General features: G+C 39.9%; 1 long non-coding RNA gene across 6 annotated transcripts in view; it reads right to left on the reverse strand.

The window, feature by feature from the left end:
- The window catches only part of LOC140650225 (uncharacterized), a 62,005-nt gene extending 48,616 nt beyond the window's left edge, over window positions 1-13,389 (reverse strand). For 3 of the 6 annotated variants that reach the window (XR_012041894.1, XR_012041897.1, XR_012041892.1), the window contains exons 1-2: window positions 12,956-13,389; window positions 12,713-12,853 (exon numbers count right to left, since the gene is read on the reverse strand). This is a non-coding gene — a long non-coding RNA (uncharacterized lncRNA). Of the gene's footprint in view, window positions 1-2,475; window positions 4,129-4,220; window positions 4,272-12,712; window positions 12,854-12,955 lie in introns of those variants that run through there. The other 3 variants (XR_012041896.1, XR_012041895.1, XR_012041893.1) reach the window with 3 other exon arrangements.
- Between the last annotated feature and the right edge of the window lie 4,597 nt (window positions 13,390-17,986).

The raw sequence follows: 17,986 nt of genomic DNA on the forward strand, positions 1-17,986 counted from the left end.
ACAACATACCAAGTTAAACACTGGAAAGAGACATCCCTGATTTCTCATAGCATGTGTTGACTTTTCTTCACGTTACACTCACAGCTTAGCTCCGAGGAATTTCTCTGTCACTCAGTCTAGATACAGCTAACAGAATGAATCCAGCTGAAACGCCTATTGAAATTAACTCTTTGGAGCCAGACAAAACCAGAGAGGGCATTCTCTTAGGCCTGCCTCACACCTACCCGTAAACAGCAAGAAAACATCATAAAGTCATCCAGTTTGACTTCCATGCTCTCTAATACAGGCATACCACAGGGCATAGAATTAAACCAGTTGCTCCAGTATTGAAACCATCACATTCTGATTTACCAACAGGTATTCCATATGTCTCCAGTGCCAACTTGAGAAGGTCAAGAAATGGAGAAGCCCCCACTTATTTGGTACTTTGTTAACTCTGATGAACATTTTTGCAGCAATAATCATCAGTCCTGAAGAGGCAGACTGATAACTGCCCAGCCTGTGCCTTCACCTCTGGTTTTGGGTGAAATACCAGAAACACCTCTGGTATTTCCTGGTTATTGATCACGTTACCTTGATGCAAGACCTGAGCTCTAGAGGCTTAACCTCAGTTGTTGTGCACATTCTGGAAAGGCACAAAGTCCCATTTCTGAATCTTAGTGCTTTGATAATATGGTATTCACTGTAGAAAGGATTCAGTACTTATTGCAGCTCCCAGGTTGTCAGCAAGGACGGGATATATTTATGTCCTCTTGGAAGTATATGGAGATACAATTCTGTAGTAATCACCATAGCATATCAAGATAGTAGCCCACTGCTCTTACATAGTCCATCTTTGACTTGGATTTGGGGGAAAATAGCCCAGTACTTCAGCAGGAAATTGTATATTTAGGCTCAAGATGAGTTCCTTCCTAAAATTCCATAGAGGCTGTTTTGTGTCCTGAAATATGAAGACTTAAACCTTCTCTATTGTAAATTTGAATATACTTTTATTCATATGAATCTTCAACATTTTGAAAATCTAGCTCATAAAGCTTTTTACCAGTTTGGACACCTTTGTAGCACACAAATTTCAGATGAGCCATGGGTATGTAAATAACTATTACGTCCTTGGTGACGTTTTTCATGGGCATCATTGCATATTTACTTGCAAAACACAGAGCTGGCCCTGGATATTTCTGAAACACCTTATTATAACAATGAAGATGTTTTTTGCTTTGAAAGTACACAAAAACAAAGTCTGCTGCATGCTGGCAGCCCACAGTGCTATTTTGCTATTTTGACTTCAAAGCAGTCACCTTTCAAAGATTGGTTAGTTGTGCTCACGGGGAGAAAGCTACTTATACTAAGGAAAGAGATACCCCATTTAAGGAAGCCTGAAGTATGTTTATCGAGGGGGAAAATATAATCTAACTTCTCTTGTGAAAATTAGTGAAAGCAGTGCTCTGCTCCGTAACACTGCTCTTTATACAGTGATCTCTTCATGAAATGGCAGTAGTACAAGGCTTCAAAGGAGCAGCTGCAAAAGTATTTTGTTAACACGCTGCTAATCAGACACTTATTTTTTCTGTCAAACTTGATTCACAGCCAATCAGATATATCACATGAAATCAGGCAAGGGAAGAGGGCTCCTATCATTCCCTCCTTCTACTTTCCATAGGGCACAGCCCAAGGAATGGCACTCTCTCATTTCAACAGATTACACCAAACTCGCATGTTATTACAACTCCACCACTGAGCATATGCTTAATTTCCTGTGCATCCGCAACATACGAGGGTCTAACAAGGCTGAGCAATACAGCCTGCAGTATTTTCTCACATACCAAGACAATAAGGAACCACGTAAGTTGTCCAACAGATGTCTGCTGTTAAGATATGTTTTTAATCACAGAAGGACAAATCTAATAAACTGAGAATTTTTATTATGCGTTTCAAGTTGTTGTCTCTGGTGCCTACAATGGCATTGCGTATCTGCTGGGTTTTTACCCCACAGCAGTAAATTAGACAAGAGATAAAAGGAGTAGATCCAGAAGTCACTGCTATTCCCCTCATTAGTATTTAGTGGGTTTAGAAACAGAACAAACTAAAATTCATGTGAAAGAGCATGTATACGTCATATTGGATTAATAAAATTAATTTCCTAGCCTTCTGAATCTCCCTTATTTTCATTGATATGCCTCTCTCTAACAAGTTTAAACATTTTTTTTTTATTACAAGCTGACCTGCTGAAAATGAATCCATGCTTGAATTTTAGACTACTCTGGTTCTAGTTTGTTTGTCAAAATAAAAGTAAATAATACTAGAAGGAAGAATTGTAATTTGTTAGTAGCATTGAAGCAATTTGTTCATAGCATTGTTGACTGAACATGACCCCTCAGAGAAGGCAGTACATGAAGAACTAAAACTTGGCTTTTAGTCATAAATATAAAACTGTATTCTACATCACAATCTGCCAGAGACATGAGTAGGTGAGTACAAAAGTGTATTATTAGGGAAAGAAATTGCAGCATCATGCATCATCAGAGCAATAAAAGACTAGGTAGGTACAAAAGTGTATCATTTGGGAAAGAAATTGTAGCATTATGCATCATCAGAGCAATAAAAGAATGTGTACTCAGTTTTTACTCTATAAGTAAAAGGGAGGGGTTTTTTACCCAGGTTTAATAAAGTGGTCTCTGTACTTTTAGAACTGAAGAATGATTTCTATTATTCTCATCTCAGCTTTCTTCTCATTTTCACTTAAAACATGAACATTTTCTATACAAAAAATACCTGAGTTTTTGTAAACATATACATGGTCATATTTCATACCCACCACCTCTTGCCACCACCACTGGAAAAGACAATCTCTGCTAATCTGTAAGCTGGAAAAGAAGCTGGTAATGGTAACATCAAGCCAGCACTGACACTGATGTGATACCATTTTATATGCAGAGTGTTTTTCTCACATTTTTTAATCACAAATTGTAACTGCAAGAGGGTGTGACTGTTACAAAAGAGATTATTTCTGTTAAAATGTATTTTTAAGTGTTTGAGGCTCTGCACAATCCCCAAGCAAAAGACCAAAAGCAAACAGTAGAGATAAGTGCCACTGACCACAGAAGGCCCATAGAAGCGAAATATCTGCAGATCTGAAAAACTAGTTATAAACAGCCTTGCCTTTGGGTCACACATACTATATTTCAGGAACCGTGATTCCAGTACAGTTTAGCGCACACATTTAACAAAAGTTGGGTCATGCAAACAGTATATATAAAGAAATCATTATACTTTCATCATTTGTAAGTTAGCACTGTAACCAGAATGATGGATTTGTGTACCCATTGCCCTTGTATGGCTGAAAGGAATTCTACCTACTGCTGCTTTATTTTCAGAGTGGTAATTCATTATTGAAATATAAAAGAGCCCTTAATGGTACTAGAGCATCATAAGAATTAAATTTTCCAACGCATGGGTACTCCTAGTCTGGTGAGTTTTTCACAAATGCGCCACAAAGTGACGGGAATTTCCATTAAACAGATTCCATGACGCTACTGGGACTTTCACAAATTTCAAACTTTTCACAGACTACCACAATACTGTGGAATCCTGACAAAAGGCTATGATTTCCAGTGCATGCTATAGTCTCCTTTATATTTTTGTATTTGTGAGGCTTATTCCTAACTGAATATTTCACTTCAGCCCTGGACCGACCAAACAGTTCTACATTTTCATTAAAAAAAAAATCATAAAGCACAGTTACTTTGCATTTCAATTCAGTACTTCCCTGGTAGCGCACCAACACTGGCACTCCTTGATGCTGCAGGGAGAGTGGAGGAAAGATGACTGCTTCAATTCAAACCATGTGAAAGTCTATAGCTGCACTGGTGCCTCTTGTTCTGTTCAACAGCCTGATTTCAGAAGACTGTTTGAAGAAGTAATGCAATCCATTTGCTCAGTTTCTAAATAACGAGAACTGACAGCCCTGCGCCGCAATTGCTGTACATAACACTAGTGCTGAAGCTTTACTCACAGCAACGTATTGTGGGGGAGGTGGCAGTGAACCTTATTTTTAAGTAGTTCGACGCTCTTGAATTCATTGTTTTTCTTTCTTTGTATGTGTTCTTTCCTCGGGAAAATGTTAGTAGCCTGCCAAAACAACAACAGAACATGAACATTATGAGGGCAGACCAACACCGCTGGCAAAGCCGCAACAGCCATGTGTGATATCTGAGACCCACCAGAGCTGTTTTAGCAGGTGATCCAGAGGGGTGACAGCCATGCTTCAGCACCTAGATTACAACACATTGCCTGTTTACATGCTTATATTTTTCTTTCCCATGTTCAGCTTCTCGCACTGTAACACCAAGGGAGCAGATTTAAATTTGAGCAGGAACATTAAACAGAGTTAAAAGAAGGTAAGGACCTGCACCTTAAGATACGTACAGGCACACTGCCCATCTGTTGGGCAGACCCTGAGTTTTTTTGCAAGACCAGCCAGGCACACGCTAGGAGTTAGGGCGAATATACCGGCCACCAGCTAAGAGCAGACCTGGTACCAGTGCACAGCAGTGTAAGAGCAGACCAAAGAGACCCAGGGAAGCTTTTGTGTACAGCTCCTCTTGCTAGCCAGGAAAAACTACAAAAGAAAAAGATTTGTCTCCCTTTCCAGTGGTGACAGAATTTGGTGAACCTCTCTGGCGGTTGCTCCTTAGTATTGTGTATTTGCTCCTGTTACAGGATTTTATTGTGAAAAGATATATTTCCTAACTTGGCAATGTGCTACTTTACAGCCTATACTCACCCAAAGAAGCTTTTTTTAAAGCAGTACTATTATATGAGAAATCACAAATATTGCTATGAAATAATTCTGGGAAAGAATAGTGAATTAATTCTAATGAGAAACTAAAAGTGCTTGAGAGAATTATGTAGTATCATATTCTATCTTTGACATTTGCCATCTATAATAGATTGTACTGCATCTGTCATTTCATTAGACACTGCAAAATACAAAACTGGGACTGTCCTGTCATTTACAATTTGGTTTTCCTGTTCTACTGAACTGCAATATTTCTACCATCTCTATATATTGCTTTAAGATTATGCAAAGTCATATTTATCTGGAAATACTTTTTGTCATCCAAATAATTTAGATAAACTGCAATAACACCAGCAACCCCTAAAAGTTTCTGGAGGACAGTGTCACATGTTGAATACTTCTCACTGTTCAAGAAACGATGCCACTTGTCTGGTTCAATAAGACATTCCTTATCACCCTACAACCCAGGCTTATGGGTTGCCATCTGCCCACCACAACAGTTCATCTGGCACATCACCCTTTACTAGTCACACAAACTAATTGAGTGCTTGGTGGCTGCTCTCCGTTACCATCTTTCCCCTCACCCTGCATGTGACAACGTGCCTCAAGTTTACTGTGGATGTGCCAGACAGCTCTGTTGCCCATGCAGTGAAGTGGTCCTTTGTGATTGAAAGGCAGGTCTGCAAATGGCTGCAGATTGCGGAGTGGAGGTTAGGCACCAGCAACACATCCTACAGATATAGGTACTCCACTTCCAGAATTCATGCAAAAGCAGCTTTGTGCAAACCCATAGGCAAACTGATTTTCCCTCACAAATCCTGTTCCCTTTGAAATTATTGTTTTGATAGGATCAAGGATCTCGTCGATGTGTATAAATACCTGAAGGGAGGATGCAAAGAAGATAGAGCCAAGCTCTTTTCAGTGGTGCCCAGTGACAGGACCAGAGGCCATAGGCTCAAACTGAAACACAGGAGCTTCCCTCCGAACAGCAGCAGTCACTTTTTTACCGTGAGGGTGACTGAGCACTGGCACAGGTTGCCCAGACAGGTTGTGGACTCTCCCTCTCTGGAGATACTCAAAAGCTGTCTGGACATGGTCTTGGGCAACTGGCTCTAGGTGCCCCAGCTTGAGCAGGGGAGTTGGACCAGATGACCTTCAGAGGTCCCTTCCAACCTCAACCATGCTGTGAATCTGTGACCAGAATTTGAAGGAAACTTCCCTCAAACTCCTGTGTAAAGTCCATTCTCAAATCCACCCGAAACACATATAAACTCTGCAAAGAATATGTGTACAATCTGTCAAGAAGACAGTTCTCAGTTTGATGCCCATCTGCCCAGTGATTGCCTAGCTAAACCAAGAGTGAGACAAACTGACTTACTACCTCCCAAAAGTTCTGCTTTTACGAGAGCAAAAGGAAAGGTAGAAACAATTCCCTACTCAAGTCCCTGAAGGTTAGTTCAAGCGCCCAATTCACTAATGATGTTGCAGATAGACATAAATTATCTCTCTCTACTCTCAAATGAATGGAGAGACACAGAGGTTATTCACATTGAGGCTTTGCCTTCATCATGGAGCAAAGGTTTGTGTTTTACCATGGAGCACACACATCAGGTCAGTGAGGTTTTGCTGCTAGAAAAAGCACAAGGAGGAGGCACTATATGGGGCTTACCTAGCTGGCAATAAAAGTTACAATTATGTTGGCTCCATTGGGATTCAATGCAGATAACTAAGATGCAGTGGCTAATAATTATTTGTAGGATATGTATTTTAAATGGTGAGGGGCAAATTTATATGCTGATGCAGCATATAGCATCTAGCTGATGGCTAGATAACAAGATGGTAAAGGCTGCTGTGAAGATAAGCTGAGAATGAACCTTTTGCCAAGCCCTGGCTGTGACATCCCTATAAATTAGTATCATCACCTTTGAGACTTGGTTGGCCTTCTACGACTTTCTGAGCAGGAGGACATCTAGCTACTTCTTCTCCTGTGTCATGTGCTATATGGGAAACAAGTCTGGAATTACTTATACTCACTGGCTCCCCATCAGTCATTCCAATGTTGAAAGACCCAGGTATGCTCTGGTTACTGACACTTTCTGCAAGAAGTCTCACCTTAGCTAGTTATACTAATAAAGTTATTGGTTTCAAAACAGCTGTTTTGAACAATTTAGAGCCAGAATTTGGAAAATAGATTAAATACTATGAATCTCAATCCTACTGTAACTCAGACTAGGGGAACCTCATTACCTCCAGAGTTACTACTAATTGACACTAGCATAAGAGGAGAGACTAGTTTGTATCTTTGGTTTGAAAATGTCTTGCTCATTGGGAAACATCAGAAAGCCGATCTGAAAGACAGAACAATTTTTAAAAATCCAGACTAGTCCCTTGAAAAGATCTGCACACATTTGTCACACTACCACTTCGATGGAGCAATTCAGACATTGCAACGGTAATGTTTTTTGACCTTTTAATCAATTCCATTTTGCAAGTACTCCGTCTGAGAACCACAAAGGGCATTTACGGGACCCATTCTCTGGAGTCAATGGAAACTTTCTGTCAAATAACCATCTGCAGAGACAGATAAAACACATAATGACAGGATATGTTTGTGGAGAATCTGAATGCATTGAAAAAATAAATCTGGACCTGAAAGCAGACGAGTTAGAACAAAGGAACCCAAGAAAGATGTAAGGCAGCAATTAGGGCTAGAAAATTAAAAATACTGAGGAATTTAATCAAACAGGACAGTCTAATCAATGAAAAGCATGCCACATGCTCTCTGGGTAATTGCATCCCTCCCCCTTTTTTTTTTTGTGGTGCTAGTAACAGCCCATATTTAAGATAATTGCACTCCTATAAAACTCAGAAGTCTAGGACTACCATCATTTTCATATTTGTCACATGGGACTTCACGCTCATTCCCCTCAAGTCAACAGCAGCTGTCAGTGATTCAGTGGAAGCAGGAAGGGCAGTGGTGATGGACAAGTAAGTGACAAGTGGACTTCCAGCACAAACAGCTCCATGATCTTTTCTTTTATTGCCTTTCCCTAGAAGAAAGAATTAGCCCGTCTGATGACAGACAACCTGAGTACTTCTCCATGGTGGTGTGTACTCAGACACTATGCAAGTAGGTCTGTGCACCGCTCCCCATCTCAATCTGGTGTAACTATGTCACTCAAAAGTGGTGACTAGACAAGAATTAAGTGTAAATCTTAAAGCCAAGTTGGACAGAAACATGCAAACAAATCCACTCATTCAACAACCACATCAATGATTGTTATTTGCCAGTTCTGTATCTCTAGTGCTTTTATACAGAGAGATGGGTGAAATCCTTTAGAGATGCTTCTGATCTTACATCTGAACCAGTATTTAAAGGTGTGATTTTAAATCAAATTATTTAGCACAATCTAACTAAAACTTAAATGAAAAATAAAAAACTTTATTTGTGTATATACCTACAGTTCCCAGCACTACAACATTTAGGGGAAGACACATCTATGGTTGGTAAACACATCTTACACACTTACCTGTTTTCTCATGTGCCAATAAATTCTGCTAGTTCAAGCACTTCTATAGTGACACAACCGCACCGCACGAGGAGGAGCTAGAGCAGTACAAGAGCGGTATTTTGTGCAGCCTTTAGGATTTTAGGTCCAGTATTTAGAAAGAGTTGTGATTGTTATAAACCCCTGCCACACACATACTCCTGAGTACATTGGGCTAGCCTTCCTGTAAAACAACATCAAAATCTCCATGCCTTTGATCAAACACTCCAACAGACAATCAAGTGCTAATAACAGGGATACTGCTTGGACTTACCATATTTTCCTCGCTAGCAGGCTAATGCCATTTTCCTGATGGGAGATTACAGAGATTTAATTAAAGCTACCATGTTTTAATAATGGACTCATTTAACAGAAAAGCTGCTTTGGAAAAGGACAGTTAGTCTAAATGCCAGTCTGTGTCTGGGACCTTCATAAAGTTCTTTTGTACTAATACTTGTAGCCAAAACGACAATCTAGCCTTTGTTAATAATGTCCCTGCAACAGAAGAGTGGCAGTGAAACTGTAGAAGTTAACTCTTTCATTCTATATTTTGTTATTGATTCCCAATTCAATGCTTCTTTTCTCAGCTATAGTAAAATAACCTTCAGTGAACTCTAAACTGCCTCCACAGAAAGCAGTCTGGACCTGACCGTTGCTTAGCCAAGATTTGAGTAAGCTTCCAAACTGTTTGCAGGACTAATCAAAATAGGCTAGAGAGGGAAAATTGCTATTGGCTATCTTAATTTTAAGCAATACCTCTCTCAAAAACAGTATTATGTCCTGTCATCAATATACTGATAGGTAATCAGAAATTAGTTTGTATAAAAGACTTTTATTCTTGAATAATAAAAGACACTATCATTGGGATACAAATACGCTGAAAGTTAGAATGCTTCAAGAATTTACATCTAGAACTACCTGGAGATTGACATGTATACAAAATAGACTCCAACATCTAGAAACTCTGGACAAACCTTCTATCTCCTACAGGCTTTCTAAAGCCTGCTTGCCCTAGAACAAAGAACATTGTGCAACGCCACTAACTGACATCCAAAAGCAGTTTCAATCTCAGCTTCCTCTCAACCATCAATTGTTTTTACTTCATTGTATCTTCATTTATTAATTTCTCTTCATCTTCTCTTTTCGTTGGTCTCCATTTGTCTTTGGTTTTCCCACCACAAATGGAGAAAATGCATTTTATTTTAAATTCAGTTTTTAAAAGAAAGTTGCTTCTCTCTGCTGTTCATTCTGTTCCATTGTGCAGTTCACATCCTGGTAGTCTGACAATATACTTATTCCCATACACTTCCCTCATCTGGGATTGTGTTTCCACCAAGTCTCCCAAAAGCGCTGTAATATTTACTAGCATACATTTTGGCACACATGAAATGTGTGATTGTATTTATATTCCTGCCTTTTGCATATATACATCTATACAGACCTTGAAAATATTGCAAGTGTTTTTCCTAAGCTTTTTAACAATTTGACCCTATTGGTGTTGCCTGCTTTAAATCCCAGTATGACTCTTTTTCATCCACATCGTTATAAAAACAACACAGAAACCTTAAAACAACCAGATGCAAAACCTCACCAACCAAAAGAATCCTCTACTTAGTTGAAAGAAAAGGCTTGAAAAAAAAAATATATATTCTGAATTACATCTTAACTAACTTTTATTACTGTCCCTATCAGCCGTAAGATAATTTGCTTTGAAAAGAAGCATGGTGATTTAGTCTCTGTGGTATTTATAGGTATTAATACTATTAACAATTCTTTTTGAGAAACTTTTTTTTAAAAAAAACCACATAGTCTTAAGCATGGTCATATTATATGTAGGATTTATGTGAGGAATGCACTAAGAGCAAAATGTGACATTATAATGTCAAGTGTTTAAAAAAAAAAGGCAATTTTAAATTAAAGCTGAAGTTCCATTCTGATGTCTATCTGTTCAGAGTCGTTCTTCCTTAGGTTTCAGAATAGCTGCTTTTCACAGATAGGCAGGTTTAATATCCAGAAACACCTAGAAGAATTGTATGTAAATAGAATCACTATAAATAGAAGCCAATCTGAGTGGATGTTATAAAGGAAATTTTAAAAAGCATGTATTTCATGGCAGCTTTTAAAGCTCCCCCAATCCAAAGAAATTTAGAGACTTGATTCCAAGACACAATAGAAGAAAGACTGCTTTAATGGATAAGCTTAAAGTCAGGCCCTTAACTCATCTCACAGGTTGCTGAACCCTTCTCAGGACTCTGGAGGAGCAGCCAGCCTTCTCACTGGAATAGCAAACACCTGGAGTGGGTCATTGGTTAGGTAAGTCTTTTTAAAATGTGGTCAGAACATAAAATAAAAATCCTGACACATCCTTTTAAAAAACAGTGCTGCCAGTATATAGCCAGTGCTGCCAAATTGTATAATAGATATACATAGAATAGCAGAATAAACCCATTTGGAAAGCGCAGCAAAATGGTATTAAATTGTGCAAAGCAATTAGAACTGAACTTTTGCATTCTCTTCAGATTACTGAACTATGTATGGCTATTCAATTTTTTTCAATTACAACATTGTGCAGAGCTATGTATTTCAAAGTGCTTCTCTAGGAACTAATATATAGTTCAACCAGGGTGGTATCCACAGTGTCACTACCAAGGGCAAATGGATAAAGTTACCAGAGGGAATTATTCTTTTGTGGCAGGTTGATTTAGACTTTTTAAATGACAGCAGCTGAACAATCAACTCTTATTTGTTTCTGTTACTAATAGGGAGGTGTTAGGCAGGTCAGCCTTGTAATACAGATTTTCTGTGAGAAGAAACTGCCAGTCTTGATAACAAAATTACAGCATTGATAATAGTAAATAGAAAGACCGAGCAGCCCCTGGAGGTGTTTGAATCCATCACTGGAAATAATCTATCTGCTCTGTTTGGGGACATTGCTTTAGTCAGCAAAAACATATTTTTTTTACAGTTAATCAACTCTAATGTCACTTTTAAATAAAGACCGAGGTTTGAGAACAGAAACAGGGGCTTTGAAAAACTAAGGGTTGTGTAGCAAATGTATGTGGCATTAAAAATTAGTCCTAATAGCAAGAGATTTGAGGGAAATAACATGTCTCAATTTACATATTTAAAGAGTAACCATAATGTTGTATACAGAGCATGCAATGTAATGCCCTGCCCCTGGGACAGCAAATATCAACAGGCAAAAATAAAATAAAATTAAACTCTCAGTAGGATAATCACAAACAGATCATCAAGATAGCAGTCGCCAGTTCATCAGCAGCTTGGAGTGAAACAGTCACCTTAACTCTAATTGAACTTACCGTAACCTGAAAAGTCACAGTCTCGAAGACTGAGGTTGCTCCGCAGGGGAGTTGAGCCCAGCGCGTGCTGCACACCCTGCGTTGCGGGAGGGAGGCAAGCTGCTCGGCTGTGGTTTGACACGCCGGATTGCTTCCCGCATGGACTGGGCTGCAACTCCCACCGAACACACAGGGGAGGGGGATTCAGGTGATGTTTCTGTGTGGGAGCACTGCGATGCCAGCAGAAGTTCATCAGGTGAAGCCAAGCTCACAGGAAGGCCTGAAAGACCCAGCTCAGCTCTCAGAGTAAGGCTGGATCTCAGAAACCCCCACCCCATGCTAATGAGTTAAACCCAGTTACTCCATTTCTGCAGCCAGTAGAGCCCAAATTTGTCACCGTGACACCACAGTTTGGCTACTTGGTCTATGAGCTCTGAGCAATGCCCCTACCAGGCTTTTTATGAACCCCACCTCCATAGCAAAGGAAGTCTTCTAGAGACAAACCCATTGCTCAGACCACTTCATACCCTGCTGGGAGCGTCCCTGTTACCTGAAAGATGAGTTCAAAGGATTTAGTACATTAAGTCCCCTGTCTTTCCAGTGAGCATGCCCTCTTGATGTGGTTTTGGTCTAGTAAAAGACGCTTTTTCTCCAAATACGATTGCAAATTTTATCCTCATCAACTTTTTTACCCATATATGCTGGGAAACCTTTAGTTGTAAAGCTTGTGTTTCCATTTCATCTGTTATTGACTACAGCCTTTGCTGAAACCCCAGTATGTTATTCCCATCATCACACTGTCTACATCTAAACTAAAAGCATTCCAAGTCCTCTAAAATTGCCCCGCAGATAAACATAACCGAGTTAAACACAGAGCGGTATTTCTCAATCCATATTTTGCTTTGTGTAGAAGATTTGTATCTACTTCAGACTCAGAGGAGGCTCCTACATCACATTTTATGCAGCTACATAGTTTGGCTGAATAGAAGCTCTTGCCTCTGTATTCAGGTTTTGCGTCAGTTATACCCCCAGCCAACAGCTAACAAATTGTTTCCAGATTAATTTACCTGCTGTGCTGGTGTTCAGTGCTCCCCCGAGGAATTCCTCTTGTTTAGTGGCACTTTTATCACTCCCCCTTCCACATGCTGTGCACTCTCCATGAACATTTCCAAGCTTTCTCTGGGTGATGGTACCTCCTCCAGTTCCTACTGCCCCATCCCACCATCTCCAGCTCTCTCCCCCATCCCACCAGGGGGGAGTGAGCGAGCGGCTGCGTGGTGCTTAGTTGCTGGCTGGGGCTAAACCACGACAACCTCCTTCCAAATGCCAGGCATCATCGGGGCTCAAGATTGCCACAAAACAAATGACAGGCTTTGGGCTTCACCTGCCTTGTGATTTGCTGCCTTTTCTTTGTAAGATTTTACACTCACCAAAATATCCATACACGCATCTTTTTTTGTCCAGAAATGTCATGTTGAAGCCTGCCCAGCAAATTCTGAATGCTTCCCTAAGACCTCTCTCAGCTTTTTCTCCTCGGTATCAATGTGGATGCCATTTGCAATAGCTCAGGGCAAAGAAGATTTTGTTAGAGGTCTGCTTCATTCCAGAGAGGAGTTTCTAACTGATCACAAACCAAGTTTACCCATTACACAATAGTGTCCTTTGTGTAACAAAGGACACTATTTGCCACAACCAGACCAGCGGCTAACACGTTCACAGGGAGCACGCTTCGTGCATCAGTCCTTCCCAGCCACAACTAGCAGATGTTCTAACCACCGCGGTGACTAACAGGGTGAGGTCCTTTCCCTTTCTTGCCTTTTGAGTGAGGATAAACATGCCCTGGTCTCACAAGAATAAACCCTACAAGTGAGACATCCTAGTGTTGCGTAATCCTGTCCAGGATTAGTCAGAACCTGGGGAGAGGGAATTATGAAGACTTTTAGTGAAGGAGTGGTGCTTTCCATAGATGTACTTTTGGACTGTGTACACACAATCTATTCAGTCCTATCCCTTTCTTTTTTATTGTTTCAAACAATTTTTTAAATTTTTTAAACAAAATCTCAGTTTGGGGCTTGAAAATACACTGACATTTCAGTGAATCACTTGGGACTCCTAGGCCTTGCCCAGCACTTGCAGGATTACATCAGGCTGGAGATTGAAGGAGTATATTGGGTTAAAGAAGGATATTGTGAAAAACAGTTGTGCTTAAATCGCTGAAAACAGAGAACTACAGGAAACCTGTAGTACTCACATCCATTTTAAGAGCCTGGCCTTACTAGATAGACTTCATTCAGAGGGGCTTTGGAGGTGTGATGGAGAAAGCCAGGCTCAGTTATAAAAAACTGCACAGCAGCAGAGGCTGGATAGGCATGGCCCAGCACGGTGATTCACCATTACCTGTCTGCTGAGCTGTGAAGCGGGAGTGGCATCATTTCTATTTAGTGGTTGTAAATAAACTGGCAAAGGCAAAAGAAAATCAAAGCCAAGGGTGAAAGGGTGGGATAAAAATAATATATAAATAGTGAGAAAGATTGAATACCAGAGATTTTATTGCTTGCTAATGGATTTAACAAACTCAAATATGTGACAGACTAGAGCATCCCTGTTGCTTAAGTGTAAAACCATATACTTTCCAAAAGCTAGGGAAAGCCACTATAGATACATAGCACTATTGTAGTCTTTCCTTGTAAAGCAATTAAATTGCACCATGAAGAAATGTTAACCCTGGAAAAACTAAATTTATACAGAGAACTGGGTGTCAATCTGGGGGTTGAATTTACTGCAGTCTCCTAAAGGGAAGATCTTTGAAACCAAACCCAAACTTTATTTAAGCATTTCTGTCTTGTTAAAGTACTTTACAAGGTGTAACCATATCCAACTGAAGTTCACACACAAATGATGTCATTTGCAGCAACACTTCAAGAAAAAACAAGAAATTGTTTAAGAGGCGTTTTATGATAAGCTGCGTATCAGAAATGCAGATGATAATAATACACTGTAATTCCTGTATGCTTTTCCAAAATCCTCCAGTGTCAGTAAAACACTGAACAAGGTGTGACAGCACAGAGAAGACACCACAAGGCAGGGTCAGGAGTAACTTTTCGGTGCGTTAACTGCTCTCATAACAACTGCCCACGTACTCAGTGTTGTGCATAGCTATGACAGATTTGCCCTTGAGCAGAAATGTAGGGTGGGACCATGTGATGGGACAGTTAGAGGAGAAGAGCTGACAGGCTGTGTGCTGTCACCCTCGGCCAGGCATGCTCACCCTGTGACACATGGTGACCACGGCTACCTTCTGCCATCTATCTGGAGCCACCAGCCTGAGTCACAGGGCAGATCCCTGCAGGAGGGTTGGCCTGTGCTACCTCCGTCCACCACACATGGTGGTAACCTGGGAAACGAACCCAGGGCATCTCCATCCCAGCTAGCCGCATCTTATCTTGTTCCTGTAGTTTTGCTGCGTGGCTGAATTGTTTGGAGGTTTCTGCTTTCAGGTTCCGGTGCTGGGGGAGTCAACTGCTGGAGACTGATGCAGTGTCTGGTTTATAGGCACTGCTAGACAAGTGGCTGCTTTACTGGCTGAAAATACCACAGAAATGAGAAATGTAATTGCACATGAGTTCTAATTAGAAAATCAAGGTATAAAATATTCTCCTGTTAGTCTGGGTGCCAGCAGTTCTGTTTTTCTTTTGATCTGAAGCAGATTTGCAAATCCCAGGAACAATGCAGAGTCATTGTTTGTTCAGATCCTGGTATTGTTCTTCCACTCTGCTCAGCCCGATCATAATCCCATAGACAATGTCCATTCCTCAAATTGGACCACACTTGGTTGCTTGCTCTAATAGGCTTCTACCTGTCTTTTCATAATTTATTTGCCCTCTCTCAAGTTCCCGCCACTGTAACCATTAAATACTCTCATTTCATACTCTGTTGTTCCTCTGACTTTTTAATCTTAAAATAATTTTTCTTTACACCTCATGTTTCTTGAAGAAATGATAGCATATGTTTCATTTAAGGCTGTAGTTTCTGGCCCATGGAGTAATGCTGCTAGTTCACCAGTTTTATAAATTTCTTTTTTGACGCCAGTGCAACGCTTTTCAAAGCCAGTGGTGTTGATTTCTTTGTAGCTCTCTACATATAGCATCTTCTTTTATCTGATAAATGTCTACCCTCTCAATGGAAGCTCCAGCAAAATCACCTTCCTACATATCATTTTTTTCTTACAATTGAACTGGTGCTTCATTTCAGCAGTTTGCCCATTGCTTTTCTCCCAGGATGAAGCCACTTTGTGGCACCTAACGTTTAGTGTAAGTCTAGACCAACTACACCAAATCTCTAATGCATCTGAAGAGCATTATCAAGAGTAACTTGAACACCCATGATGTAATGCCAGCCGCATGACCGAGAAACTCAGCCCTTGATCAGACAAATGCCATGCCTTCCAATACAGTAGTCACCATGAACACATGGTGAATTTTGAAGACATTTGGACGACTAAAATTTCACTCTAAATGATAGAGAATGCTTCCCTCCATAATAAGAACCTTACTTGTTTTGTCAACAAGTCACTCATTGCCCCTACAGTGTTTTTTCCTTTGGAAGAGAGTAAAAGTTACAATGAGAAAGGAGCTGGGATATGTGGACATGACATCAGCAGTCTGACATGGTCAGTAATCAATAGAAACAAAATATCCAAGATGAGAAAATAACAATTATCTCATTTTGATGTTTCATTGTTTTATTCTGCCATCATCTTCCTCCCTTGAGGAGCAGAGCTTGCATTCTCAGAACTTTACATAGAACTATTGTGTTGCCTGTAAATGTGACTTTTTGGAGCTGCTTCAGGTAGGAGAGATTAACGTACAGACACCTTAATGCTGTTCCTTACCATCCCAGATCATAAGATCATCTGATAAGATTGGATTCACCGTTCCTTTTCTTATTTTTCAAATTATACTAGCCCACAGTTTTCCAAAAAAAGATTGACAACATGACATTTGTCTGATGTAGTGTGATCTTTTTAAGTTCTGCAATATGAACACATTCATTGCAGTGAGATCTATTGCTGCAGGGTCTCTTTCAGCATCCCCCCAATAAAGGACTGCTCAAATTACCAGGAGAAAAGTGTAGCAGGCCAGGCCAAGCCAAGCCTTCGAAGCATGGGGAAACATAGCTGTCTGTCTTCCAAGAAATTCCCTGTCTGCAAAGGAAAAGGATCACTGATGCTTCCCAAGAGGGAAGCCTTGCTCCTGCTGCAGTTCCAAGAGTGTGTGAGGGAAAGAATGAGAAGGGGGGCAGGAGAAGCACACAGGATCCATATGCTATAATGTGCTTCAGGCTCCAAATAGCCATAATCTGTCCCTTGATTCCAGTCTCTCAATTCATATCTGTAACTTCCATAAGCAAAAATCTTGAAATATTTTCAGTAAGCTCTTTTGCACATTTGGCTATTAAAATCAGTGACAAAAACATCCAAGTTGCACCAGACGCTTCCTCAACATGCAGTGGACGTTTCTGAAAGGGAGCATCAACTTGCTGTACATTGATTTATAGAATTATTTTCATTAACACTGTGTTTCCACAATGCTGAATACATTTTCTGGCTAGTCTAAATTAAACAGACTTCAAAAATTATGTTGTTACATGCACTGTGCAGAAGAAAGTAACACATTTCTATCTTCTCTGATTCACTACAACAAAACCAAAACCAAACTAGTTAAATACTTTAATAAATGCAACAAGGCATTTAATTCTAAGTAATTCAAAATTTCTACAGTAAAAGGCCTTGCAAATCATCATGTAAGATACTTCAGACCAACATCTACTCAATTATTAGCAACTTGGCTATGGCAAAGGATTATTTGTATACACATGATACAACTAGCTCACAGCCAAATGCCAGCTGAAGAGGGTTTTCTTGATTTGCCTGGCAGGGTTGGGTTTTCTTTTTGTAATGGTAGCTTTCTTTTTATTAATAAAACAGAACTTTCCTGGCAATTCATACTCCTATAATTTATAAGACCGGTAGTCTTAAATGGCTATCTAGGGGTTTAAATAAAAGGTAAATTATCTCTGTGCCACTGAAACAACACAAATTTGTGGTCTGTGCTACAGCTTTATTGATTGGAAACAGTCCCAAAGCTAGAAGAACATGAATTACATTTAATTTTGCTAACTAGAGTTAATAGTCAAGATGTGCTCAAAATAATTAGCTAGATTTAAAATCATTTAGGGCAACAAATTCCAAGCTGTTTGATCCTAGGTTAAACATTAGTCTATGATGTCACACAAGCCAAACCAACCACAATTGTGAAATATTTCACTGTTCTGATTTTTTT

Source organism: Ciconia boyciana, chromosome 3 (genome assembly GCF_034638445.1).
Source record: "Ciconia boyciana chromosome 3, ASM3463844v1, whole genome shotgun sequence".
Lineage (NCBI taxonomy): Eukaryota > Metazoa > Chordata > Aves > Ciconiiformes > Ciconiidae > Ciconia > Ciconia boyciana.